Consider the following 27378-nt stretch of genomic DNA (forward strand, 5'->3'; position numbering starts at 1 on the left):
CCAGATGAAGGAGTATTCTGACTGCCGTCTTGGTAGCTGAGACCTGTGGCCGTTTGTGACTTCTCAGAACTTAAAAATGCAGAGGGAAAGTGTGTAAATTCCTCCAGATGTGAATTTCTGATGTCATGACGCTAACTATTGGAATGATCTTGGGAACAGCTTGTGAGGACATACTAAAACTTGATACGGTTTTTCAGATCTTTCCTTGAACGAAGGGTTGTGTACGTTGTACGCTATTCAATTCTTTCTAGATGCCCGTAATGAACTGGATAATTTCGTAAGCACATTTTGTCGCAAACTCTCTCTCTTTTAAAATGGAAGAAGTGTATTAAAAATAAATTTGCTAGGGCATGATTCATAGTTTTCAGCCGTTATTATGAGAAAAGGTGGACACTGGTCAAGATGCGATAGGTTGCTCAAGACGTGACCACTAAGACATGGACTTCAGTCTGTTAATCTTTAATGAATTAACAGGTTTCTTTCAAGCGCACAAGGGGGTGGTGATGCTCTTATTTGTATTGATGAGGTACTTCACTTTGATTTAGAAACTGGTGAAAATGCTTTTTTCTTTCTCTTTACCATTTTTCCCCCTTAATTTTTCCCCCTTTTATTGCCATCCGAGTCAAACATGAGTGCTCTGCTTTAAATAGCACTTCTCACAAACACTTCACTTTCATTACCAGCTTGCAAGATAGGCAGGAGAAATAATTTGCTTCATAAAAAATAATTGCATCAGGATTAAGGTATCTGCGTACAATATATTTTCCGTGCCAACCATCTGCAGCATCTTAACGTCCTTGCGTTGAGTAGCTCATCAATAGCTGCATGAAGAGAAAGAAAATAGTCCGTGACCCAGCTTACCCTTTCCCCACTGCTGAACGGGGTGAGTCTGGGTGTAGGTGAAGACTGTAGAACCTTTTCTTAAACGTGATTTTACTTTCTTTAATGATCAACAGAGGAAATGTGTGAGTCCTTGCTGTCTTAGGTGTAACTCATGATCCTCAGCTTTGGCATATGCATGATGCATGTTTTGGAGCACAAGTCTTGTGAGGAGCGGCTGAGGGAGCTGGGGGTGTTCAGCCTGGAGAAAAGGAGGCTGAAGGGAGACCTTCTTGCTCTCTACAACTCCCTGAAAGGAGGGTGTAGCCAGGGGGGGTTGGTCTCTTCTCCCAAGGAACTGGTGATGGGTCAATAGGAAATGGCCTCAAGTTGGACCAGGGGAGGTTTAGGATGGATATTAGGAAAAAAATTTTCATGGAAAGGGTTTTCAAGCCTTGGAAGAGGCTGCCCAGGGAAGTGGTGGAGTCACCATCCCTGGAGGTATTTAAAAGCCGGGCAGACGTGGTGCTGAGGGACATGGGTTAGTGATGGGTTTTGTCAGTGTTGGGTTGATGGTTGGACTCGATGATCTGAAAGGTCCCTTCCAACCCAGACCATTCTATGATTCTGTGATGAGTGGGATGTAGCGTATCTGGGACGACCATAGGACTGGATTTCCTTTGCTGATAATGATTCCTCACAGGGAATCATTTCTGATGGAATAGCAATGACCTGTCCTACCAGCAAACTGGCTTTACCCATTGACTCCTGTATAAATTGGCTACACAAAATGCTGACTGTGGTGGATTTGCTAAAATACTGACATTTGCAATAATTTCTAGCACACCATCTTAAATGAGTAGTCCTTGTTGGTTAGATCCCTGTCACCCCTTTTCGAGACGTGATTGTATTAAGTGTCAAGCTCCGAGCAGGTAATTGCTGCAGAAGTGTGAAGTTTTCACTCGCTTTATTTTCCATCTGTTGCCGAGGTTCTTTATGGCCTGTCTCAATCATCTTTCATCGATGTCGCTTGTACAGGCTTAAAATGAATCTGTTTTGAGTTCAGAATGATCAATATTTTATTTAGAAGGGTTTGGCTGTGGGTTTTTTTTTTATCAAATTTGCATAAATACATTGACGGAGTTTTAGCACTGTGTGGGCCAGCTGATTTTATTAGGAGGCTGAGTGCTTCTAAAAGTATTAAACTAACTGGATCACTGCGAAACCAGGCGCCGGCGTGAGGATTTTAAGCCTGAGCGTCGCATTGAGTGACGGCTTTAAGCTGCAATTCAGCACAGTGATTTTAGGCGGGGAGTTGTAACCGGAGCATTCATATTCATCAGTCTGAATTTCTCATTTTTTTTTTTTTTTTTGTACTACCGATATGAAAAGTGTCACTGTCCATCACATCAGAGAGTGGCATGATCACAGCGTTGTTTACTGGTTATAATAACCTTTTTTTCTTGGGTTGTTTTAATTTACAAATTGAGACTAAGCTCAGCTCCAGATCCTTTTGAAGAGCACAGAGTCCGCAGGTTTTCTAGGGGGTTGTAAATTAACCCCTGGATTTCCAGTAATGAAACTTTATAGAATCATTCAGGTTGGAAGAGACCCTTGGGATCATCGAGTCCAACCATCTACCCTACTCTACAAAGTTTTTCCCTACACCATATCCCCCAACACCACATCTTAGTGACTCTTAAACTCATCCAAGGATGGTGACTCAACCCCCTCCCTGGGCAGCCTGTTCCAGTGTCTGATCACTCTTTCTGTGAAGAATTTCTTCCTAATGTCCAGTCTAAACCTACCCTGTTGGAGCTTGAAGCCATTCCCTCTTGTTCTTCCGCTATTTGCATGTGAGAAGAGACCAGCACCAACCTCTCTACAGTGTCCTTTCAAGTAGTTGTAGAGAGTGATGAGGTCTCCCCTCAGTCTCCTCTTCCTCAAACTAAACAGTCCCAGCTCCCTCAATCGTTCTTCATATGATTTATTCTCCAGGCCCTTCCCCAGCTTCGTTGCCCTCCTCTGCACCCGCTCCAGCACCTTAATATCTCTCTTGTATTGAGGTGGCCAAAACTGGACACAACACTCCAGGTGTGGCCTCACCAGTGCTGAGTACAGGGGGACAGTCACCTCCCCTTATTTAGAGAAACTCCTGACTTAAAACCATGGAGAGTGTAAGGGCAAGTACATACGAATGGTTTTCAAAGTCTTCCTGCCCTGGAATTCATGTAGAGCAAGGAGCCAGAGCTGGGAAGTGAGATGTTGCACCCTTTGGGATGCGGGTCCCTAATTTCCACCAGGAAAATCAAGACACACCGAGCCCCAGATTAATTACCAGGACTTAATGACACCACCACACGCGTAATAGATGAGCAGCAAATTTTTGGAAGGCAAGTGGGTATTCTAGCGGAGATGATTCCTGGGAATAGATTCTACTAACTCCATGTGAAAACTAATTGCACTGACAAATTGAAGAGGAATACACATCTGATTTTCCTTAATTACATATTGCGGGAGGTGTCAAAAGTATAAAAGTTACCAAAAAGAGTCCAGTTGCTGTCTTCATCCTCCGCTGCTAACCGGCATCTGCCAGCATCAGGAAAGCGCTGGTGTTACTGGGCTGCGGATTAACGTCTCCTGTTGGAGGAAGGGAACGTGTGGGACCAATACGGATACCCTTTACGTTGCGGAATATTGAACAGCCTGAGTGATGTCTGTTGTAACATTTGTTTGGTGGGGATTTTTTTGTGTGTGTGTGTGCGTGTTGGGTTGTTGTTGTTGTTTATTTGTTTCAGCTGGCATTTGAAAGGCACTTGGCTCTTCAGGGTAATAATCATTTTACATATGCTTTATGGAGTATGTTTATTACCAGACAATTGAAGAACAGATGTCTGCAGTCTTGAGGCTTAAAGGGGGAGGGACAGGAGGGACCGATGGCGTTTGGAATCGTGAAGGCATCGCTGATGCTAACTCGGTTGAGCGTTGTTTGGATATCGGGTATTAAGGCTGTGAGGGTATCCATTTATTAATATCAGCCACACTTCATTAAGATCAAGCAGCAATTAAAAGGGTTGTAGGATGGAAGAGAAAGCAGAGTGTTCATTGATTTGGAAGAAACAGTCGCTCCTAAGCAAGGCTGTGTCCTTGTGAGGAAGAGGAGCGGGGAGGCTGAATTGACTTGGCACCCGTTGCCTCTCTGCCGACCCGGCAGTGTCTGTCCCCGGGGGAGCTGCACCGCCTCAGCGATGCTCTAATCACTGCCTTTGATCCCAAAGTCTGGAGAGTAAGGAAGTGAAAAACAAAGTGTTGATTTATTAGAATACCAAAAAAAAAAACCAACCCCAAAACCAAAAAAAAAACCACCAAAAAAAAAAAACCAAGGAAGAAAGAAAGGCAAAATTACTGATTTGACTCTGATGTTGGTTGAGATGCAAAGGCTAAAGAGTGTGTGGTCCAAGGAACTGCAGCGTTTGCCAGTTCTTGGTATTTCAGATTGGTCGAAATGGGGGGAAAAGAGCAGGTAATAATTTGACATTTTAATTTAATAATTCAGTGATTATGTTAATTTATTCTGGTCTCCATCATTAAAAGCAGTACTTTTTTACTTGATAGCATTTTGGGAATTTCCTGTTTCTTCCAGTGATGTTAATGCTAATAAAAGAGTGATTGCTCTTTTAATAAATAAAATAAATGCTTTGGGGAATAATCAAGGAGGAGAGTAATTTACTTTTGCTGCCTGTTGATACCAGCGTGTTCCTCACCAACTGGTGGTAATCAGCTCTGAACTGCTGAAGGTCAAATTTCCGACTCCCCTGGTCCTTGGGAGGGAGGTGCACAACGTACAGAATATTTACATACTCGCAGGCACATATGGATTAGAGGGATGTTTTAGCTTTCCATGCTTTGGGAATAATCGTGTCAAGATTCTATTTAATTCGGGATATGTCAAGATAAAAGGTACCGTATGTAGAATTTTGAATCCTCTCTTTCTTTTTCGAACGTGGGGAGGGGGTGGCAGAGTTGTCATCGGTTCCTGTGGGGCATCTGAGTCCTTTGGTCTCCGCGAGCATCAAATGCTGGTGCTGCAGCTGAGCAGGGTCCACAACTACGCAACCAGAATGGGTACAAAACTCTGCGTGTAACTAAAAAACCCCTCTGTGCCTCGCTGATAATCCCTTTTATTAGTACATGTGTACAGCTATAATAATAAACACCTAATTTGACTTTAATATATATGCTGTAATATCTCGTTGTGTACTATAAAATTAGTATTTGATAATATGGGGAATGTGTTATTTAGGAAGGAAAAGGAACGTGAAAATGAGATTAGTTGGCTAGATACATTTAGTATGTTTAGACTAAGTTAAATGATACCAAGTATGTTAAGAAAAATATGTGGTATTTTATCAGTCGAAGGGGTATATATTATTATTAAAGTGGCTGGAAAATGACAATCATAAGGCAAAGATAGTGCTAAATAATGAGAGCTTTTTGAAATCAAACCTAAAATACTTCATTTTCGAGAAATTGATAAAACCAGCTCTGGCTGGGAGACAGAACATAATATTGACTGCCTGAAGTTTGTATTTCACATTGAATAATATTGAGAGGATAAGGAGTTAAGTTAAAAAAAAAAAGGTGTGAGATGCTGTTATGGACACAGGAAAACATCATTTGCAAACTTTTAAAGTCAACGACCCCTTAGAAGTATAACCATCCAGATTTCCTGAATTCTGCTTTTTAAGCCTGACATTCAGATGTTTCTTCGAAGAGAGGGAGAAAATATCGCTTAGTTAATGTAAATCGTGCTTTTGCAAGGAAGGTGATGTCTCCCTTCGGAGAGGGAGGCTGGCGAGGCGGGGAGACGATGCTCTCCGGCAGGCTCAGTGCTACGGCCAGAAAAGCAGGGCTCTAATTGGGAGAATCTCAACTCCCGCTTCTCGTTCCGGTGCCGGGAGCCACTGTGATGCTTCCTGTTCATGTCTGTATTTTGGAACGGTTAATTCTCGTCCTTGAGCGTGACAGATGCTCAACGCGAGTTTTCATACACTCGCTGTTTACTTCAATTGACCTGAACCAATTGCCAGGCACCAATATAGGTTAGGGGTGGACCTGCTGGGAAGCAGTTCTGAGGAGAAGGATCTGGGGGTCCTGGTGGATAGTAAACTATCCATGAGCCAGCAATGTGCCCTGGTCGCCAAGAGGGCCAATGGGATCCTGGGCTGCATAGGGAAGAGTGTGGCCAGTAGGTCGAGGGAGGTCATTCTCCCCCTCTGCTCTGCACTGGTGAGGCCACAACTGGAATACTGCATCCAGTTCTGGGCTCCCCAGTTCAAGGGAGACAGGGAACTACTGGAAAGAGTCCAGCATAGGGCAACAAAGATGATTAAGGGACTGGAGCATCTCCCTGATGAGGAAAGGCTGAGAGAGCTGGGGCTCTTTAGCCTGGAGAAGAGAAGGCTGAGGGGAGACCTTATCTGTGTTTACAATTATCTAAAGGGTGGGCTGAGGGAGGATGGAGCCAGACTCTTTTCAGTGGTTCCCAGTGACAGGACGAGGGGCAACGGGCACAAGCTGGAACATGGGAAGTTCCATTCAAATATGAGGAAGAACTTCTTTCCGGTGAGGGTGCCAGAGCCCTGGAACAGGCTGCCCAGGGAGGGTGTGGAGTCCCCTTCTCTGGAGATCTTCAAGCCCTGCCTGGATGCAGCCCTGAGTGATGTGCTCTGGGCAACCCTGCTTTGGCAGGGGAGTTGGACTAGATGATCTCTAGAGGTCCCTTCCGACTCTGACAATTCTGTGATTCCATGAATCAAAATCTTAAGGGAGCAATTTGACACCCACCTACTGCATTTTTTTTTCTCCCTCCCCCCCCCCATTTAATGAGTGTTTAGAAGACATTTAGCTGACGAGTCCCTCGCTGTTGACATTTAGTACTTTATATCTGTCAACAGCGGGAATGAATGTTTCTTGCCGGCGAATCCCGACTCTTTTTCTCTCTGACAAGCTCTCATAAAGTCTGCGGCGCTGAATTCTAAAGGCACAGTTTGGGAAAAGCTCCTTGTGACACCGCGAAGGAAAGGGAAAGGTGTAGTTCTGGGCGAGGCCATCGGAGAAACGGGGCACAGGGAAGGGGATGGGGAACAGCTTCACGTTTTGTGGTTGGATTTTTTTTATTTTTTTTTTTTTATTATTTTTCCCTAATGCTTTATGAGACCTGACAGTCTTGCTGTGTGTGTCTGATTAAAGATGACAGTTTATAAAAACCTTAAGGTAAGGCTGTTCATTTTCCATGACAGAAAATAAAGCAATCCTCCCTCCCACACAAACAAAAACTCTTACACGCCACAAAAACTCTTAATATGTGATGCATTGATTTTATATTGTCTGTCAGAGAGCGTGCTTCAGCAGATCAGTCAAGTTTTGAGTTTTCAAACATGCTTCATCCATACGGGCAATCAACAGCCTGTCAGAAATTTCACATATCTCCAGCCCCTCCTTTCCCTTCAGTTCAAATCCAACCTGAAGGAACAGAGAAATTTTGACATTTGCAAGAACTTACGCCGAGTAGCTGAGAACAGTGTTAATTCCATTCCATGATAATGAATTACTGCTAACTTAGAGTATGTTCATCGAGCCAACAAAGTAGTTTTGGCTCATTTCTTAATGGAAGAACTGCTTAAGTTTAGTTCTAGTGTTTAACTCATGTTCTCACGGAGCACAATTAAGATTCCCCATATTGTTGAACGCTATTATATTTATTGGAGCGTCAGCAGAGATTTATGGTGTCATATGAGTTTTCAGGAACTTATTCATTCCTTTTGAATATTGCATCTCAAGACCTGAGTTGTGTCTTAAAACAGAATGGAATTTCAGTTTGAAGGGACCTACAAGGATCATCTAGTCCAGGTCCCTGATCACTTCAGGGCTGACCAAAAGTTAAAGCATCTTACTAAGGGTGTTGTCCAAATGCCTCTTAAACACTGCCAGGCTTGGGGCATCGACCACCTCTCTAGGAAGACTCTTCCAGTGTTTGACCACCCCCTCAGTAAAGAAATGCTTCCTAATGTCCACTCTGAACATCCGCTGGTGCAGCATTGAACTATTCCCATGCATCCTATCACTGGATCCCAGAGAAAACAGCTCAGCAGCTCCCTCTCCATGTCTGACAGAATCACATGGGGTTGGAAGGGACCTCTGGAGATCATCTAGTCCAACCCCCTGCCAAAGCAGGTCCACCCAGAGCAGGTTGCACAGGAATGTGTCCAGGTGGGTTTGGAATGTCTCCAGAGAAGGAGACTCCACCACCTCTCTGGGCAGCCTGTTCCAGGGCTCTGCCACCCTCAAAGGAAAGAAGTTCCTCCTCATGTTTAGGTGGAACTTTTTATATTCAAGTTTGTGCCCATTTCCTCTTGTCCTGTCCCTTGGCACCACTGAAAAAAGACTGCACCATCCTCTTGACACCCACCCTTTAAGTTTTTATAGGTGTTGATCAGATCTCCCCTCAGTCTTCTTCAGACTAAAAAGACCCAAGTCCCTCAGCCTCTCCTCGTAGGAGAGATGCTCCAGGCCCCTCATCATCTTTGTAGCCCTAACCTCACCTTTGTAGTCTCCTCCTCAGGAAGCTGTGGAGAGCAATGAGGTCACTCCTCAGCCTCCTTTTCACCAAACTAGACAAGCCCAGAGTCCTCAGCTGCTCCTTATAGGACATTCCTTCCAACTCCTCCACCAGCTTTGTTGTCCTTGTCTGGATGTATTTAAGTACTCGAATATACTTTTTAAATGGTGGGACCCAGAACTGCACACGCTGCTCAAGGTGAGGGGGTCACACTAAATGCTAAATATGGCAGGAATAACAGCATTTTATTGTAGAATTATAGAATCGTTTTTGGTTGGAAGGGACCTTTAAGATCATCACGTCTAACTATTAACCCAGCACTGCCAAGTTACCATTAAGTCCTGTCTCTCAGCACCATGTCTACGCATCTTTTAAATCCCTCTGGTGATGGTGGCTTCACGGCTTCCCTGGGCAGCCTCTTCCAAGGTTTGATAACCCTTTCGGTGAAGAAATTTTTCCTAATACCCATCCTAGACCTTGCCTGGCACAACTTGGGGCCATTTCATCTTGAGATACCCCAACAAACCTTGTGTAGATCTGCTCATCTGACTGTTTTCCAAAGGGATGGTGAGCATGGCTGGTGGGTGGGGGTGAAGAAGTTGGGAAAAAGTGCTGATTTCATACTGTGCAAAGAATAATCATGATTTTCTTGCCATTAGAGGAGTTGATGTTGGGCTGGAGGAGGGATATTTTTTATTTTTTGAGCTTGCTACAGTGATATACAAAATTTTTAAGGTGGGCAAAAGCCAGCACATCTCATATATGGATGTGGAAATTTACTGTTAACCTCACTGGTGTTTTGCTAAGTCTAATCAATATAGAACTATTATTTGTAAGTACGCTTATGGTACTATTATTTGAAGTACGCAGTCCTGAGTAGCATTCTCTAAGCAATCCTGCTTCAGCAGGGGAGTTGGACTAGATGATCTATATGGTCCCTTCCAACTCTAAAAAAAATTCAGTGAAATTCAGTGAAATTACAATAGAGTTACAAAAATGTGGATTTATAGGCCAGGTTATCAAGTTATTACTAATTCTTTTTAATATTTTAATTAAAAAATAAAATAGTTGAGTCTGTTCTGCCCATTATGGTAATTGGTAAGTGATGTCCATGTCTTTTTCTTGACTGGCACTTCCATCTTATTTTCTGCCCCCTCTACTTTTGGGTGAGAGAGCGGCTGGGTGGGGGAGTCTAGGGAATCCACCGCAAGAAGCTGGTCTTCCAAGGGTCTTCCAGATGCTAGTGAATCTTTGGAGCAGTCTTAAGAAGGAAGAGGAAATTCACTTTAGTGGGTCTCATCCGATGCCAGGTGTGGCGAGTAGTCTGGGGAGTTCCTCTGCTGTTTCTTACATCACGTAACTAACTCATCAACCAGCAAACCAAGGCCTCTGAAAGACGACTCCACTAGCACGTTTTCCAGGCCTAAAAACTTTAAAAAAATGTAAAAAATGTGTTTTTCTTTAAGAGAATCTAGTATACCTGAAACTCTTTGGCTTTTTTTACCTCTGTTTCCGTGTAAAACTGTGTGTATTAGCTAGTATCTGCCTAATTCTGTAATTTTACAAGGCTGTGCTCAGTTAGAGTACCCTCTGTAAGCATTCATATAATCACTGCTAATTGTTTGGCAGGATTAAAAAAAAGGAAAGATCTGGGAAAAGAGTTATTTTTCTGGGAAAAAATAGGTGGTTTTTTTTTCCCCACATCTCCAAGACAAACTTACAGGCAGTTGCATTGACTGATTTGTTGCCCATGTTTTATCCAGGCAGAGAAATGAATTTATTCAAATGATTGTAGCAGGGACCTTCGTGGTGAGACAGGGCTTGGACAACGCGTAGTTGGCTTTCAAAAGAAACGCGCATTTTTTTGTGAACTCGAACTGGATGTGAATTATCGTGACCTGATGGTACCTCGTTAGCAGGATGAGGTGCAGGGAGTTGATTAGAGATGGTGGGCAACCTTCCTTTGTTACCAGAAGGTCCTCTTTTCAGGTTGCAACTGAGACTGGAGGAGAGGAGCTGGTGTGGTAGAAGAACGGACCAAAAATCATGCTTCTTTTATCATTTTTTTATTTATTTATTTTACTAGTTACACGCTAATGTGTTATAGGGAACATTCTGCAAGAGCTTGTAGGTGTTAGGCTCATGAAATGAGAGAGAAAATATGATTGAAATGGGTCTTACATGCACTGAAATTAATGGATTTGGGTTTTTTTTCTTTCTTTTCCCCCTATTTCTTTTCCTTTTCTCTGTCCCCCCAGCCACCACCAGAGGCATGAGTATTGTGGTACTCAAAAACCTGTTGGCTAGGAAAGTATTTAGCAAAGCTGGAAGGGAAAAATGGGTCCGTTTATTTAATTTAACCATCTTAAGTACAAAATGGCTTAATCTTAGAATGCTTTAAGGAGCCGGAGTTACACGCCGAGATCCAGATTTAATGCTTTGACTTATCAGACACTATAAATCTCTTCAATCAGGAGGTGAGATTCTGCTGGTGCCTTTCCAGCAGCTCAGCTGGCGTTGGGGAATGAACTTCCACAGCAGCTAAAACGTGCTGTAATAACACCAGCTCTCGTTTCAAATATAGCGAGTACTACTCTGATGCTGCAAAAAAAAAAAAAATAAAAAAAAAATCTGCAAAGCACGAGGAAAACTCGCGAAGCAAAAATAGAAAAGCATCCTTCAGTTTTTGTCGTGGAAGAAAAGGGAAAAAAAGCTCGACAAGTTCCGAGTGTGTGATGCGTCTGTGGAAGCTGTTCAGAAAATTCATCAGTGAGGGCTTTCCTTGGATGTAATAGGGGAAATCCAAGGATGAAAAAATAGCGTGGCTTAAATCCAAGTGAGAGTATTACGGCCCTGAAAAACTTCAGAGCGTGCGTGTGGTTACTTTCATAAAGCTTTATGAATTTTTGGTTGAAATACAGAAGAGCTGTTGCTTGATGAGAACAAAAAAAGGCAATTCCTGTATTTTGTATTTGCTGTTAAAAGCCAAGACGTAAAGCCTAGAATAATGGTGCTTTTTGGACCCCGTTTCCCCTGTAGAGCGATCGGAGAAACACACATCTGAAAGGAAAGGGATTTTAAAAAAATTATGATAAAAAGAATTTTTTATCATAATTATTTTTTTACATAAATGTTGTGTGGTTTAACTAAAGGGTCTTCTGGGAAAAGCCTTTGGTAGTGAACTGGAGTTCTCTTCGATTTGGGATTGCTCATGTCGGAGCAATCTGCTTTGTGCTTGAGTTAGATTATTCTTGCTTGGATTTTGCAAACCTGATGTACAATTTAAAATTTTGTAATTTAGAGAAACCTATAGCTGTTATCCCAGTTAGATTCTGTCTCCTCCGGGGATTCTAAAAAGGAAAAAAAAGAGATTTTCAAAGTATTTAAATTCAATCTATGATTTCAAAGAGTAAAATCTGAAATGCTTAGTTCAACTATTACCCTCTTTTCTTTGCTAAACAGAGCTAAAAATAATGGGTTTGAAGTTACTTCACTAGTAAGTGGATTTTCCCATTCTGCTAAATTCTATCATTGATATTACAGTGTGGGATCCTTACTTATTCCCGGTTTATAGACCAGGTTCTGGGTCAATCTTTCTTCTAGGTAGGAGGTGCCAAACTTGTTGCTGTATGATCTGCTGATAAAACCACTCATCTGCCTTTTTCCCCCAAAGTCCCCACCGCTGGCACATGAAATGCACATTTTTCCTGGTCTGACAGGAGGAGATCTGCCATGTGCATCCCCCAGGAGTCTCCCAAAGAAAATGTTTGACACCTCTTCCATATTAAAAAACAAAAAAATAGAAGTTGTCAAGGACGGAGACGTATCGTTGGAGTAAGCAGAATGGGTACTTATTATCAGTTTTAGATATGCCCAGGCCAATAGTTAAGTGGTTTTTTTTCTGGTTAGCTTGATGAAAGGTAGTAATGGGCTTAATTGCTGGTTGTCAGTCGTAATGTAGTATATGCAGGATTAGAGTTATTCTGATAATGTTTGGTAATTACCTACCATCAAGCGTTTTACAATGTTAAAAATACGATCTTTGAAGTAATGTGGCTAAGTTCTTTGAATGGAAGGCAATAGCTATTGAGAGTACAATATCATTTAAAAATGTCAATCAAGTCAGTTAGGTAAACAAAATGAGGGTGGTGGGTTGGTGTTTTTTCCCCATAAATTCTTCCTGTGCTCTTAAACCTTCCCGAAAACTTGGCAGAATAAGCGACATCCCTGGAGGGCTGATAAATAAAAGCTATTTCAGAGTTCCCTGCGCACATGCCCGGTTTGAAAAGTATTGTGTGTCTTGCATAGAGCTCCATCCAGAAAAGCCTCTTTGTGTTCATACCCCAAGGGATTACTCTTCATTTTGGCTTTGCTATAGTAGGAGAGAACAACAAAAAAAATCCTCTCGTAGGTAGCGTTGCCCCTGCTTCTGCGTGAGAAACGATGGTGCTAAATGGTAGATGGGGCAAAGTTTTTTAAAAAGGCAGAGGTTTCAATTTGCATTGACCTTCTCTAGGCGCACAAATGAATCAAGGGATGCAAATGAAGCAGGGGAGGCTGAACTACCAAATTTGTATGCTTAGTTGCTTCGGTCGTGTGCCTCGTCTGGCAAAGAAAAGGGAGGGAGAGAAAAAAATATATCCAAAGTCTAATGAATAGAAGCGTGGCTCCCAGTGACCTTTACCTACTGTTATAATTTTGATGTAGAACAACCAAATTCCTGAAGATGTTTAATCAGCAAAGTTGAATTTTGATGAAACCGCGTGCCGCGGTCCCATTACTGCTGCAGAAATTAATTGCAATTCATAGCGATATGCTTGATTCATAAGGATTAACACCAGTGAACTGTCACCTTATCGCGTTCTTTCTCTCCTCGATGTCACAAAGCCTGGTACAAGACAGAAATATCCTGCAGTGATAAGGCAAACTCCACGCCCGTTCAGATAGGAAATTTATTTGGGTGACAAAGGATCACGTGAAAGGTGCATTAAAACATCCTGTAGATATTCTGTGTTTTTAGGCTAGATTTTTCATTAAGAGGTTTAAATTGATTGCATCTTCTTTTTTTTTTCCGCGGGGAAGCACATGTAGATGTGTAGTCTCGTGACGGGACTCGAATCGTTGCAAACCCTCTAAAATCAGGACCCAGAATTTCCCCTTGCCTGCGGCATTTAAGAAATGATTGTGCCTCTACTTTAACTTATGTTGCCAAAAAAGAAAGATGAAAAGAACCGACGGTGTGACAATAGTGACGTTTTTCTTCTTCCAAAAAGAAGATGAAATAAAATCTTTCTTTATAATTCTTTTGGTTTCCTGAAGCCCAGGTAGATCTTGTCAGAGACCTGTCTCGTGTTCAGGTGGCCTGCTGAATTTTCAAGGCAATTTTAAATATGTTGTTTTCCTCTCCTTTTCATACAAAATCAAACCGGGATAACCGAGGCTGACAGTAGATTTTTGCTGAGCTTAATAGGCGTAAACCTCTCTCTGGATGGAATTAGCATCAGGCATGAAGAGCCCGGCTCGGGGAGAAGACGATGGCAGCGTCGCTACCGGGCATTTTGGAAGACTTCCCTGTGTTTGGTGGCAAGTCCCAGCAGCTCAACACAGAAAAAAGTCAAATTGTCAAAAGTCATTAGCGGTTGTCACTTCACAGACCTTCACACTGGAGTTCCCCCCTTTGGAATTTCAGTGGAATGTTTTATTTTTTTCTACTTCTTCAAGTAAGTAGGACAATCAGATGTTGTACAAAACTGCGGGGATTTAACCCCTTCATAGCTTTTTGGTTGTGGCTGCAAAGAAACGGTGAATTTAGGAGTTTGAGGTTCAGGTCTAATGCTCTGCCAGAAACTTTGCTGCTTCTAACAACTTTTTTTTTATACCCAAATCCCCAAGGACACATATTGAAGCTTGGTCTCATCAGAGGTGGCAGCCTTTTGGGTACGCTTTGCTGAAACTTGTTGATATAAGACGTACCAACTTTAGTACATCAGACCTTTTAATTCATTGTGTTTCTATATTGTTTCACCTCTGTTTTTTCAGGTAGTCTCCAAAAACTTATTTTAATGAAGTTGCGTTTTAAATGAATTGCCCAAGGAAGGACTTTAGTTGCCCTGTTTCCATTGTTCTTTGTGAAACTAAACAAGTCAGTGCTAAATGATGCCATTTGCCTCTGTTTATAATTGAGCGCCCTTGCCACGGATTTATTCCTTAATTTCTGATTAGGAACTTCTTGATTGTTCATTGGGGCAGTTTGACAAAGGGGAGAGGAGACTGATTAAATCAGAGGTAAATAACCTAATATCTTGTTATATACATATATCGTATATTTTGTTTTCTATATGTGTAAATATAGTGTAATATCTTGTTAATAATCTGTTCCAGTGTCTCACTGTGAGGGTGGTGAGACCCTGGCCCAGGTTGCCCAGAGAAGCTGTGGCTGCCCCATCCCTGGAGGGGTTCAAGGCCAGGTTGGACGGGGCTTTGAGCAACCTGGTCTGATGGGAGGTGTCCCTGCCCAGGGCAGGGGATTGGAACTCAATGATCTTTAAGGACCCTTCCAACCCAAACCATTCCATGATTCTGTCATCTTGTAGTATAGGGTTTGTCATGAGGTCTTTCAACCAACACCATCCAGGTAGGAATCCTTTATCACTCGTTGTCTCCAAGAGCATGAAAATTTGATCTACCCTTAAAGGCTTCTTCTCCGTGGCTATTGTAACACGTGCATTTTCCTTACCCCTCCAATTTAGCCATTGTAGCAAAATCCCTCCAGAGCCATGGTCACTGGCAACGATTTCCTTGTGTCCTGTCTTCTGCTCAAGGTCCGTGTTGAAGCCACACTGCTGTACTGCTCTAATTCCATCTCCACCAGGATCTTTACTGCTCCAACGTAACTACTGAAGTGAAAGACTGGGAGGGGGATATTTTTAATGTATTCCCTTTCTGTTCCTTTCTCTGAGAGGCGGATTTTGGGAGCCTTATTTAGATGGGGTTTTTTTCCAGATTCTCAGATACAAAGCGGTGCCGCTACCCAAGGGTGTTGAAACTGTGGTTCCTAGGAAGCTATTTTTATAGATTATTTTTCTTGCACATAGTCATCCAGAAATAGAAAGGTTTCAGTTTAGTTTATATGCTTTGAATTCCCAAAATTTAAAGGATACATTAGTAATGCTTTGGTGGCCTAATTAAATACCTAATTATATTTAGCAGTTTTACAGTTTTTTGCCAGTTTCTGATGGCTTCTACTGTACCAATCTTTGTGACATTTAAAGCATATGTTTGAATTCTTCCATCTCCCGTGTCTTGTCATTTCGTTGCTCTTTTTTCGAACTGATATGTAACTTTTGCAAAATAATTGCACAATAAGAAACACGGTGTAATTTTTTTTTTTTTAAATATGCAAAGCCGGTAGGTGTACCCTCGAGAAAAAGAAATGGAGAATGATGGTGCAGCTGCAGGTGTGCTGAGAGCAAGGAACCAGCTGGTTTGGGGAGTAGCAGAGTGGTTGGGGGCATGTAAATAAAGAGTCCTTCCCTTGCAGCTTTTGGGTTATAATGGTGTGTATAGTATCCCCCTTTAGAAGCAAAATATATTGAGGAGGAAAAAAAAAAAAAAAGTAAAACAAAACAAGAACATGGAAGTCACCTTAAACTCGCCCTGGAGGTACTTTTTACAGTAAATCTTTTGACGTTTTTGATACCCATGTCATTACAAAGTTGGGGGAAAAAATTCCCACCTTGTGTGACAACCCACCCCGGAGAGAGCAGTTGTGTCACAGGCCATTAATGTTCATCATTACAAAGCGGAATGTGGCTTTTTTCCTTTGTTCAGTTCCATTGATATTCATCTGGGACGTGTACAGAGGTGGCCAAGGGCTATAGCAAGAAGTGAACTTTGAAGCTCAAGGGTTGTCTCCCTCGCGTAGCATCTTGCAAACGCTATTGACCCAGAAGGCACTTGTACCGAATTGTTGGCAAGGGGTGCGTGACTTCAGTGTCACTTTGGTTTTAATAGGGAACGTTGGTTTATGGAGATAGATGAAGCCTGTGTGCTTCAAGGGAACCTTCTGGGGCAGGAGCGAGGGTTGGCTCATGCTGGAGTGCACCCGGCGTGCGTGGGGACAGATGGGTTGAGATGGTGTCCTCAGGCCTTTGCGTTATCGCATCTTCCTTGTGGTGCCAGCGGAGATGGTCAGCGTTCCTCAGCTGGAAAATCACTGCCTTTCACAATTTACTGTACTTCAACTCCCACGCTTAGGGTTGTGTTTTTTTCCTTTGTTTAACTATTTGCTGTGTAACAAAGCACAGCGATATGTAGGCCAAAAAGGTGCCCCCTCTTTTCACGTGTTGCTGTCTCTTTTCTGCGTATTTCTATAGAAAAAATTCACGGTTGCACGAAGGACACTATTAACTTGAAACACGACTATCAGATGCTTTTTATTACAATACAAGTCACTGCAGTAACTAAGTACTGACACAGTCTGGTCTATTTTTATGAAATCCAGAATAGAATGAATTAAAAAGACGTATATTCATGGGTTACCAGGAGGTGCTGAGCTTTGTAAGCGTGAGAGTCAAACCAGCTTCTTCCTAGAGTCCTCAAACAGGTTTTTTTGACTGCATCATTAGTCCCCCGGGAATATTTGAGGTATAGTTAAAAGACGGAGATGGATTCAATGAGAGCATCATCCAACAGATGCAGAGCACTGAGGTTCTCCTGCATTCAGTTGCTGCTACAGAACTGGAGCAGAAAACCACCATAGCAAAAGCGAACACAGAAAGTTAGTCCTGAAGGTGTGAATGGGAGTGAGATGCCCAGGAGCAGGTCTGTGGTTACATCCGCCCAATTTCACAACTGCATGGAAAGGTTAGATGTGAGGGTTAATTCTCTTCTCTCTGTCCCCTTGAGATGTTACTCATGTTCTTAACATTACAGATTACAAAGTAAAACACACAATTCCTGTCTTATTTCATAGAATCATATTATGGTTTGGGTTGGAAGGGTCCTTAAAGATCATTGAGTTCCAATCCCCCGCCCTGGGCAGGGACACCTGCCACCAGACCAGGGTGCTCGAAGCCCCGTCCAACCTGGCCTTGAACCCCTCCAGGGATGGGGCAGCCACAGCTTCTCTGGGCAACCTGGGCCAGGGTCTCACCACCCTCACAAGTCAAGAATTTCTTCCCGAGATCTCATCTAAATCTCCCCTCTTTCAGTTTAAAACCATCCCCCCTCGTCCTATGGCTCCCCTCCCTCATCAAGAGTCCCTCCCCAGCTTTCCTGGAGCCCCTTTAGGGACTGGAAGGGGCTCTAAGGTCTCCCCGGAGCCTTCTCTTCTCCAGGCTGAACTCCCCCAAGTCTCTCAGCCTGTCCTCACAGCAGAGGGGCTCCAGCCCTTGGATCATCTTCATGGTGTTTGTAGCCCATAAGACCTGATCATTGATGCTTTGGGAGTTTGTCTCCCAATCCACATCATTTTCAGTGCTGCGGAGCCTTGCCTGTTAATTCCTTGGCACATCAGCAGGAAAAACCTCATTGGCATGTGTTGTTTCTGAACAGGATGGACAAATATGTCAGTTTAGGTTCTGGAAAAGGGCAGTTTTCTTTAAATAGCCACAAAACAAGCTTCACCTTAAGGAAGCAGGTGACTACAACTTTGCAACACTGCTTTAATTGAGGGGTTTTTAGCCAACAACTTCTTTCTTATTGAACTTGTCATTGTACCCTGTCCTGTCTCCTCCTGTCTCACAGATGACCATCCAGAATCCCAAGGGAACCAGACGTATTCAGGAGCCCGTGTCCATGTAGGTATGAGGCTTAGCGAGGGCTCATCAAGCCATTTACTGGACAGTCGCATCCTCATCTCATGCACAGGGACAAAGCTCAACTGATAACAAAATCTGCACGTTTTCTTTTAGGATATTCTAACTATGGTGAGAAATTTGCCCTTGCGTTGCACGCCAAATAGGTGGGAATATCTATTCCCACAGCTAAAAAAAAAAATACACAGTCTGCACGTACTTTTTCACCTTCTGAATTGTTTATAGAGGAGAGAGCGCCATCTGATTCTCTGCTTACTGAAATACATGTCGGAGAGGACACGACCTAATTATCTTTCTTCCCGTTTTCCATCTACATTAAGTCTTTCGGCTTTGTGGGTGTTTCTTAGAACCACTGATTTTTGTCATTGATCCTAGAATTTCCATAATTTCAGTATTCACCGAAGAGGGCGATGAAGTATGTATGTGTATTCTAATTATGTGATGACGTGCAAATAATGTCTCTTAGGTAAAGAATCAAAGATCCTGATATTGATAAACTTTAAAAAATCTCTTTGGTTAAGCTTCGACCGTGTCAGTCACAGAATTTAAAGTTCCAAATGAAACAGAAATATAGAATTTACCTCAGACTTCTTAATCCCATTTCTCATTCTTTCCCTTCTTTTGTTGCCTCAACACCAAGTTGATGCTGTAGCTCAAGGGTGAAAAATAAAGCGTTATGATGAGCCAGTCTGCAAAGGGCTGGACATCATAAATTGAAACGCTAATTGTAGGCAAAGGAGCTTGGAAAATGGGTAAGAATTTGGGTAAGAATAACATCATAAATTGAAACCCTAATTGTAGGCAAAGGAGCTTGGAAAACGGGTAAGAATTTGGAGGAGGCTTGAAATTTAATGGATGCAATAGCGTTTATGTTGTCTTGAGGTTGTGTGCGTTGTGTTTACATGTGTTCCTTCCAATCATGAGTTTATGTTGTTTATATAGATCTGGCACTCTTCTTGGGCTATGAATTGCTATTTATACGCTCATCAAAGGATTAGTGCAGTAGGCATCATGAAAGGAAATGGGCACTTATCATTAATTTTATTGCATCATACAATTTTCAATAGCCTTGAAAATGGACCCTTTTGTTCTGTTTGGTTTTGCCACAGCCTGGTGTTGTATGTCTAGTTTTAACGGAACCTACAGTCTTCCTTCAAGACTGGGTTGAAGACTCTTATATTCAGTGCCAGTTATTGTTTTCATAAAACATTTAAATGTACTGAAAAATCTGTGTGTGTGTGGAGGGGGGACAGAAGCACATAGAGGAAAAGGTAAAAATCTCCATTAAGCTTTTTACCTCTAAAAGCAGAAGAACTGACAACGCTTGTGTTGAGTTTGCAGCTATCCCTTAGGTTTCTCTAGTCAAAGTATTGGAGTAACCAAAAATACTGTGACCTCGTTTACTAGAATGATTGGGATAATTTATTGTTAGAATAATTATTCTCATTATTTTTATGTTTTAATAAATATGTTTTAAGTTGCGTATTACAACTTAAAAATAGAAAAATAATTTTTTATTTCTCTTGGCTGCATTTCACAACCATTAATTAAAACAAGGCTGCTTCTGGGAAGAGGGGGCTGTCAAGCCCTGGAGGGCTCAGACACCAACCACTCTTCCGTTAATCTAAGTCTGGATGAACTGCATCCTCGTATTGCTGTTTTCCCCTCTGAATCTTCCACTGGAAATCTTCTAAGTGAAGACGGGGGGGTGGCAAAAGGATTTTCGATCTGAGATCAAATTGTGTGTAGCTGTTAAAGGCTGGTAGGACGTTCGCTTTGAAAAGATTAACCTATTGTCAAAATCAGCAAAAATGACAGCACTAACTCTGTTTCCCTCCCTCCCCTAATGAATTTGACTATCTCGGGCGTTTGAGGTGTCACTGAGATCTGCACCATGTATTATTATTTTTGTTGCCTTACGAACTCTGATCCTCAGGTTTAACCAATTGGACACCCTCCGTTGACAGTACGTGTCATCTTCGCCCTGCTGCAATCACCGAGTGATCAACAAAAATAGCCCCCTCGTTGAAGACGAATCAAAGCCACTGAAGGGTGAACGTCGCAATCACAGCCTTTCAGTCTGTGATGTGCGCGCACGGCGACAAGTCTCCAAATCCCTGCTACTTGTCCTTTCTTTTGTAGCCGAGCTTCAAAGAGTAGGGCAGCCTGATCCTTGACTTTAAACACGCTTTAATAAGAAATCCTTTCCTTCACTGCCTTCTCTGCCGTTGTGCATCAGGCATAAATCACTGAAATTTCACACTTTGGGCTTACTTTTCTTTTTTAAGAACTGTTTAGCTTTTCTGTCCATTTTGGTATGGATCGGCATCACGATTGTACTGAGGATTTGTTTCTCTAAACTTTCCATTACTTTGCTGCCACGTCAGAGTGACCAGAGCGAAAAGGGAGGAGGAAGCAAACCTTATCTCAGTAACTAATTCACTCCTATAAGAGTTGCAGTTCCTCCTCTCTTTAATGTCAGCGCTGTCCCACCGTGACCTGATGCCGAGATGTATTTGGTCCCCCCTCCCGACACACGTTACAGAAGATACTGACCCGACCTTTAAAAAAAATTTCTTAACATTTATAAATTTTATTTTACTGTGTCATGTTGAGACAAATTGTTCCGGCAGGACAAGAGGAGGGCTTCTCTAATGGCATGGCTTCACTCATTTCTGTAACAACATGTTAAAAACACCTCTCTTTTGGGTCCTAAGCTGACTGTCCTCATCCCATCTGCCCTTTCGCATTTATTTTGTCTATACTTGCTGGTCTTTGCAGATTAGCTTTAATAAACTGCTTTTTGTGATATTCTCTACTTGCTGTGGGTGTCACCTAACACAGACTGAAGGTAACCGTCCGTAGGCTTTGATTGAGTTTTGAGGTATTTGGGAAGAAGGAACAGTTTTCTTGACCATTTCTATCCTTGGGTTTTCCCGGAGTGGCCAACTTGTGATGGAGGTACCTGGCGGGGTGGCTTGTTAGGATGATCCTGCCCATCTGTGAGGGAGACAAGTCTTCTCAGGGATGTCCTGGATGTATTTTGGCTCTGAGACGAAGTCCTTTTCCACAAGAGAAACACAGAGCAAGAGCCCGATCTGCACAGGTTTGGCTGAATTTCACTTCTTGCCGCCTCTGCTGAATTTAATTAGGAAGCAAAACCAAGTCTGAACTGGGGGATGTTGTTGCTGTCTATAAATATATCACATGAATAAATGTGAAGAAGGGCAAATGGTCACTTGGCCAGCATTGGCTGAGGAAAAAATGGATACAACCTTTCCTTTCCATCACTTGGTAAGACACAGTTCATTGTCTTATATTTTTCCTTGCTGCTTATTCAGGTATCGGCTGGTGACACTCTTGGGACTTGTGTATTAAGTTGTTTGGTTTCGAAATCATTTTAACAATATAAATTAATAAAAATGGCATAGGAGACAGCCCCATCATGCTGGTGGCTCTAAAGGAGAGCTCCTCTTATCTACAGAAGTGGGAAGACTATTTCTGTAGAGTAACCTGTTGTTGGCTTCGGTGCTTAGAGGTCAAAAATAAAATCAGAATAAAAAATGTAATTTCGCTTGTATAGACTAAATATATTGTATTCCCTAGAGCGGATGGGGAAGGGAAATAGGCATCCCAGTGCCTAATTCTTGGAAGATCAACATTTGTTGAAGTAACATTTGCTTTAAAGGAGAATAATTTGTGTGTTGTCTTCATGAACAGTACGTAGAGCTTTAAATAGTCCGTTTCGGGTGTAAATTTTACCCTGGTGACTTCTGTAATTTAAGAGTAGTTAAAGGAGACCTCAGTTTTGCTTTGTGGTAAGTCTAATGCAGCAGAAGGACCAAGATGTTCTTCCCTCTGCATTATTGCTTTTTGGGATATTTATTTTTAAATCATAAGAATAAATGTTAAATAAGGCACACACCTCATGTTGATCGATTACTTAAATCACAGAAATGGGATCCTGCTCCTCCCAGGTCTTAATCACAGATCTCCCGCTGATGCCACGTGTACCTTCAGCTTTGGTGCCTCTACTTTGCCTCTCCGCCCCATGTCCCATCAGGGACATGGTTTAGTGATGTTTTTTTTGTCAGAGTTAGGTTGATGGTTGGACTAGATGATCTTGAAGGTCCCTTCCAACCTAGATGATTCTATGGTTCTATGATTCTATGTCCTACCTGTTTCTGCTGGGCTTCCCCTGCGACTAATAGCATAACTATTGCAAAAGGTTTTGAGATGGGAATGGCTGTGTCACTGCCTGCTTTTCACCGTGCTTCTATTTCCTCCCGGAGCGTAGGGTTTTCCGAGCCCGTCTCCCGAGCAGCCGTGCAATCGTTGCTTAATGTGCGTGCTGCAATAACGACTGAAATTAGTTTCTTGGAAATGACACCAAAATAATTAATACAGCCCTCTTGGGCTGCCTGTGATTCAAGTGAGCTGAGGAAGTGGAGATATTAAAGCGTCGCTGTCCTTCTCCACACGTGTGAAATGTCATCATCAGCTCAGAGCTGTCTTGCTTTATTACGGCCATATTAAAATGAATGTTTTGCACATCTTCATAGAGTGCCTATTAACAGCGTTTCCTTGATTTAAGAAATGGCTCCAGTATGCGAATGCAGCCCATTTCGATGAATAAATTTAGCACTTTAATGCTATTTATTTACTCCACACTGTAAAATGTAATGAGATAAATAATGGGTCCCCGAGGGGCGTGGGGTAAGTTGGTGATCATCCTCTCAGCAGGCAGATGAACACAGCTCGAGTAGAGAAATAATGATCAAAATTCACCGTGCTCCCTGGGATGCCATTTATATACCTGAATCTAATAAAGAAAGAATTACAATGCTTAACAACGTGCTTAGCGCTGGGATCTGAATGTAATGAGACCGGCAGCAAGGAATCTACAGCCATAGGAGCTAAATTTGAAGTGTCACGTTGGAGGTGGCAACGGCAAGAGATGCAAGGGATCCGATGCCCCATCAGGGTGGGATTTGCCAGCTGTTGGGATATCTGCGCTTTCTTCTTTACTGGCTAGCAAAATCAAGTCCAGGGCAAGCTTTTTCCTGTACATCTAAAGTATATTGAAAGGCTGAGGGACTTGGGTCTTCTTAATCTGGAGAAGAGAAGACTGAGGGGGGATCTGATCAACGTCTATAAATACTTAAAGGGTGGGTGTCAGGAGGATGGGGCCAGTCTTTTTCCAGTGGTGCCCAGTGACAGGACAAGAGGTAACAGGCCCAAATTTGAACATAGAATCATAGAATGGTTAGAGTTGGAAAGAACCTTAAAGATCATCGAGTTCTAACCCCCCTGCCGTGGGCAGGGACACCTCCACTAGAGCAGGTTGCTCAAAGCCCCATCCAGCCTGGCCTTGAACCCCTCCAGGGATGGGGCAGCCACAGCTTCCCTGGGCAACCTGTTCCAGTGCTTCACCACCCTCCCAGTAAAGAATTTCCTCCTAGAATTTCCTCCTAATATCTAATCTAAATCTCCCCTCTCCCAATTTAAAACCATTACCCCTTGTCCTGTCACTACATCTCCTGGCAAAGAGTCCCTCTCCGGCTCTCCTGTAGGCTCCCTTCAGATATTGGAAGGCTGCTCTGAGCAGAGCCTTCTCTTCTCCAGGCTGAACAACCCCAGCTCTCTCAGCCTGTCTTCACAGGGGAGGTGCTCCATCCCTCTGATCATCTTCATGGCCCTCTGCTGGACCCATTCCAACAGGTCCATTCCACCTAACATGAGGAGAAACTTCTTTTCTTTGAGGGTGGCAGAGCCCTGGAAGAGGCTGCCCAGAGAGGTGGTAGAGTCTCCTCTGGAGTTATTCCAAACCCACCTGGACAAGCTGCTGTACAACCTGCTCTGTGTGGACCTGCTCTGGCAGGGGGGTTGGACTAGATGATCTCCGGAGGTCCCTTCCAACCCCATATCATTCTGTGATTCTGCTGAAGGCAATTTTGGGGTCTGGATTTTAAACATCTCAAAACGAGTTTGGAATTTCTATCCAAAGGTAGTGCAGAACTGAGGTGGTTATAAGTGTAGAAGGTTGTAGAGCTGGTCAGGACTTAAATGACAAAATTACTCAAAACGTGCAAGCAATTGCTTGGGTTTGTTTGGGTTTATTTTAAAAAAGTTTAGTAGATTCTATCCCTGTGGTTTTCTGGAATGGTTGGAATTTTAGGGCAGGGGACAAAAGATGGCTTAGTTAGAAAGCCCGGTCCCTGTTGTGGTATAGAAGTTGGGTGTGTAGATCATGATGGGCTTGGAGAGACCAAGAATGGCTCAGATCACCAGCTGCCACTGCAGTGCTCCCATCACTTCTGGTTTTACACTTGCTTTTCAGAACAGATTTCTGCTCAAAGGGAAATATTTTAAGAATTTTACACTCGATTTAGGTTATATGCCCAGGAAGTCTTAAGAAAAAAAAAAAATAAAAGACTTTGCAAACAATTTTTGAAAATCCCAATTCAGATACGGTTGGAGTAGTCTAGGAAGTCATATTTTGGGCATAAAAGTAATAACAACCTGTCTGGAGACTCTTCTGCCTATTTCTTGATCAAGCATTTGAAAAGTACAAACATGAATAAGAGAACAAAATGGTGAAATGATAATGGAGTGATTCGTACTTCAATTTTTATGTGCTTTTTAAGCTGTCAATAATCCAGCACAACCCGTGTTTTCAAAATGAAATGTATTTTTTTGTAAGCGTGGGTCTTGCAAATTAACTCCTTCTGGAGTTTGCTGCTTTCCATCCCCTCCAGGAGCAAACAATTCGGTCCCCAGTTGTTCCTGTTTCGGTAACTTTGTCTCTCCATCCGTGTCTCAGCAACACCTTTCAGCCTAGTCCGAGTCCGTGGGTACAGTTAGTCAAGGGGAAATAATCCTGGGCTGGAACACAAGAGAAAAATAGAGGTTGGTTTTGTCTTTCGGTGGTTTTGACTCTTTCAGGCTTAAGAGCTGGTGGCGAAGACTCCAAACCTCCTCCAGATGTTGGCAGGGGAGTTGGTAAGATGCTAAAACTCTGCCCTGTGGTTGAGCCACCACGGAGTGTCCTGGGAGGATCTGCTGGGCTCAGATCTCATCACGTCACGGAAGACGTAGTGTGTCTGGAGACGTAGCAGAGAATTAGCAGTGTGAAAAACGAGACCTACTGACTGAATTTCCAGTTGGTTGAAATGTTTCTGTTTTCAGGTTTTCAGGTGCGTGCGTTTGTTTTCAGCAAAACCATCAGCTTCTCATGGAGAAAACGGGATCTTCTAATGAAAATCAAGACGCTTATTAGAAAATTAATTCTAGAGGAAAAATTTTGAAAGTACAATCGTGACCACCCTTAGTCATCCCGTGTAGCTGAGTACACACGCACGCACACCCAGCAGATGCGCTGAAGGAGGAAGGGGGCCGGCTTTGACTTGGCCCCCTTCCAACGGGGCCCACGCATTAAAAAGCGCATATAATTTACATATCATTCAGACGGTTGGAATTCCCCGTTGTATAGGAGGATATGTGTCTTCTGTTCGCTTCCTTTTTCATGCTGGTTAAATAAATCCTTTCCCGTGCAGGAGAAGAAAGGTTTCTGTATGCTTCGGTATGCAGGAGCTATTTCACATCAGCTATTCATGCGGAGCATGAAAGGCATCTTGCAGGAATAGCCTCAATTGGTTATTTTTAGGAGGGGGAGGATGGCATCAGCAAAACCACTAGAGAAATCTCTTCTGCCACTGTATACACAGCTCTGAATAAAAGAAGCCAGTTGCTGCCTAATGAAAAGAGAAATTGGAAACCCCGCACAGGCTGATTACAGTCACACACTTGCTTTTGCCAAGATTTCCACCTTCCTGGGCAAAATTTGTTCTCTTTTCTCTGCAGAAAACCTCTACTACAAGAACTGTTTGGAGAGGAGAGGGAGATTGCGGGGGGGAGGCAGGGAATCAACTGCAGGACCAAGTAAATTAGTTCAGGGACGTTGCGGGTTTCCCTAATGGCACGTTTATAGATGCTGGATGTTTTGGGAGGTCGGGGAGTGAGCAAACTCTAATTGCTCCTTGGGAGCAAGGCTGATTTCTGCGTCTGCCACATTCTCATTTATGGAATCACATAACTCTCTGCAGCCCCTGTTGTCTTCTGGATAGGACAACGGGATGCAAAGAGTGTGAATCCAGTAATTTACTTGCTCCAAAAGATAACTAACTTACACCAAAGGCCCGATTTGGGCTCTGTTGAAGGAAATGCTCATATTTCCAGCAAAGTTGGCTTCAGAGGAAGTGTCTTGCTGATTTTTGTTTGAGAAGCAGAATGGCTGAGGGAGGGAAGGAGGTTATTTGCCATCACAGGAGGTCTGGAAACGAGAATGAGAGATGGTGAGTCTGGGTATGGATTGGGATGTGGCCGTAAATGGTCCATTCTTGGGTGTCTGAGAAGTCCTGAGTGTGCAGGATCTTCCTTAGAATCATAGAATCATAGAATGGTTAGAGTTGGAAGGGACCTTAAAGATCATCGAGTTCCAACCCCCCTGCCATGGGCAGGGACACCTCCACTAGAGCAGGTTGCTCAAAGCCCCATCCAGCCTGGCCTTAAACACTTCCAGGGATGGGGCATCCACAACTTCCCTGGGCAACCTGTTCCAGTGCTTCACCACCCTCCCAGTAAAGAATTTCCTCCTAATATCTAATCTAAATCCCCTCTTCCAATTTAAAACCATCACCTCTTGTCCTGTCACTACATCTCCTGACAAAGAGTCCCTCTCCGGCTCTCCTGGAGGCTCCCTTCAGATACTGGAAGGCTGCTCTGAGGTCTCCCCCAGAGGGAGAAGGCCGTACATCGTTGCGGGCAACAAAGAAGGTTCCTTGTGCTGAACCAATTCTGGTTTTATGCATTTTTTTATAGAGAAAGGGTGAATCTTGTGTGGGGAAAATAGCCCTGTTTTCCCGGTCCTCTTCATTTCAATTGGTTCTTAGGTATTTCTTACGATACTCTGAAGTCTGTATCATTTCTTCTCTTCTGTCTCAATTAGCACCCTGGAAATTAAGAGGTTTTATTCTAGCTATTTACAATTGCCCAGTAAAGGAGAGGCTGTCCGCTTGGCTGTTCGTATCGCTTTAGGATTAGCTCCGCGTTTAGCTCTTG

The 27378-nt window shown here is 43.0% G+C and overlaps 1 protein-coding gene across 1 annotated transcript in view; it reads left to right on the forward strand.

Annotated features, from left to right (window-relative positions):
- Positions 1–27378, forward strand: part of EXOC4 (exocyst complex component 4) — a 487556-nt gene that overhangs the window by 242839 nt on the left and 217339 nt on the right. The window lies entirely within an intron of this gene.

Source organism: Numenius arquata, chromosome 2, assembly GCF_964106895.1.
Source record: "Numenius arquata chromosome 2, bNumArq3.hap1.1, whole genome shotgun sequence".
NCBI classification, from domain to species: domain Eukaryota; kingdom Metazoa; phylum Chordata; class Aves; order Charadriiformes; family Scolopacidae; genus Numenius; species Numenius arquata.